Raw genomic sequence first — 2,710 nt, forward strand, 5'->3', positions numbered from 1 at the left:
CTCATTCTGTCATCCCCTTCTCCTCCCGCCCCCAACCTTTCCCAGCATCAGAGTCTTTTCCAGTGCAGGTATCCAAAAATAATATTTCAAGAGAATCCTCTAGTCACTAGAATTCAGTTATAAATATAAGAACAAAATCTCTTGTATTTGAAATTTTAGAAACACTTCTACCACTCCTGTATCAAAGCATATTTGAAAATAGAAATTAGGAAATATTCTGAATCAAACAAAACTGAAATACTACGTATATACCGAAGATGAAGCTAAACCCGTCTTTAGATGATGATAGTCAACACCGAAATCAGATTGATTATATTCTTTGCAGCCAAAGGTGGAGAAGCTCTATACAGTCAGCAAAAACAAGACCGGGAGCTGACTGTGGCTCCTTATTGCCAAATTCAGACTTAAATTGAAGAAAGTAGGGAAGACCACTAGACCATTCAGGTATGACCTAAATCAAATCCCTTATGACTACAGTGAAAGTGAGAAATAGATTTAAGGGACTAGATCTGATAGAGTGCCTGATGAACTATGGATGGAGGTTCATGACATTGTACAGGAGACAGGAATCAAGACCATGCCCAAAAAAAAGAAATGCAAAAAAGCAAAATGGCTGTCTGAGGAGGCCTTACAAATAGCTGTGAAAAGAAGAGAAGCCACAATAAAGGAGAAAAGGAAAGAGATACTCATTTGAGTGCAGAGTTCCAAAGAATAGCAAGGAGAGATAAGAAAGCCTTTCTCAGTGGTCAGTGCAAAGAAATAGAGGAAAACAATAGAATGAGAGAGAATAGAGATCTCTTCAAGAAAATTAGAGATACCAAGGGAACATTTCATGCAAAGATGGGCTCAGTAAAGGACAGAAACAGTATAGACCTAAGAGAAGCAGAAGATACTAAGAAGAGGTGGCAAGAATACCCAGAAGAACTGTACAAAAAAGATCTTCACAACCAAGATAATCACGATGGTGTGATCACTCACACTCACATCCTGGAATGTGGTTAAGTGGGCCTTAGGAAGCATCACTACGAACAAAGCTAGTGGACTGATGGAATTCCAGTTGAGCTATTTCAAATCCTGAAAGATGATGTTGTGAAAGTGCTGCACTCAATATGTCAGCAAATTTGGAAAATTCAGCAGTGACCACAGGACTGGAAGAGATCAGTTTTCATTCCAATCCAAAAGAAAGGAAATACCAAAGAATGCTCAAACTATCGCACAATTGCACTCATCTCACACGTTAGTAAAGTCATGTTCAAAATTCTCCAAGCCAGGCTTCAGCAATACGTGAACTGTTAACTTCCAGATGTTCAAGCTGGTTTTAAAAAAGGCAGAAAAACCAGAGATCAAATTGCCAACATCTGCTGGATCATCGAAAAAGCAAGAGCATTCCAGAAAAACATCTATTTCTGCTTTATTGACTATGCCAAAGTCTTTGCCTGTGTGGATCACAATAAACTGTGGAACATTCTGAAAGAGATGGGAATACCAGACCACCTGGTATTCTGACCTGCCTCTTGAGAAACCTATATGCAGGTCAGAAAGCAACAGTTCGAACTGGACATGGAAAAACAGACTGGTTCCAAATAGGAAAAGGAGTACATCAAGGCTGTATATTGTCACCCTGCTTATTTAACTTATATGCAGAGTACATCATGAGGAACGATGGGCTGGAGGAAGCACAAGTTGGAATCAAGATTGCCGGGAGAAATATCAATAACCTCAGATATGCAGATGACACCACCCTTATGGCAGAAAGTGAAGAAGAACTAAAGAGCCTCTTGATGAAGGTGAAAGAGGAGAGTGAAAAAGTTGACTTAAAGCTCAACATTCCGAAAACTAAGATCATGGCATCTGGTCCCATCACTTAATGGGAAATAGATGGGGAAACAGTGGAAACAGTGTCAGACTTTATTTTGGGGGGCTCCAAGATCACTGCAGATGCTGATTGCAGCCATGAAATTAAAAGACGCTTACTCCTTGAAAGGAAAGTTATGACTAACCTACATAGCATATTAAAAAGCAGAGACATTACTCTGTCAACAAAGGTCCGTCTAGTCAAGGCTATGGTTTTTCCAGTGGTCATGTATGGGTGTGAGAGTTGGACTATAAAGAAAGCTGAGCGCTGAAGAATTGCTGCTTTTGAACTGTGGTGTTGGAGAAGACTCTTGAGGGTCCCTTGGACTGCAAGGAGATCCAACCAGTCCATCCTAAAGGAGATCAGTCCTGGGTGTTCATTGGAAGGACTGATGTTGAAGCTGAAACTCCAATACTTTGGCCACCTGGTGGGAAGAGCTGACTCATTGGAAAAGACCATGATGCTGGGAAAGATTGAGGGCAGGAGGAGAAGGGGATGACAGAGGATGAGATGGCTGGATGGCATCACCAACTCAACGGTCATGGGTTTGGGTGGACTCCGGGTGTTGGTGATGGACAGGGAGGCCTGGTATGCTGCTGTTCATGGGGTCCCAAAGAGTCAGACACAACTGAGTGACTGAACTGAACTGAACACAAACATAAATGCAAATTATGAAACTTAAGGCTGATTTCTGAAGAGATAAATCTTCATCTTACAGTTACTAAATAACAAAAAAGCAGATAGGAGTAGAAATTATCTAGAAAAGCAGAAATTTTAAAGTTATAAATATACAGAAGAGAAAATATAAACGATTGACTTTGAAAAGACTACTAAACCTGATAAAACTGTTAAGAG

The sequence above is a fragment of the Moschus berezovskii genome, chromosome 4 (assembly GCF_049115385.1).
Source record: "Moschus berezovskii isolate FMDL1 chromosome 4, NW_MosBer_1.0, whole genome shotgun sequence".
Taxonomy (NCBI): Eukaryota; Metazoa; Chordata; class Mammalia; order Artiodactyla; family Moschidae; genus Moschus; species Moschus berezovskii.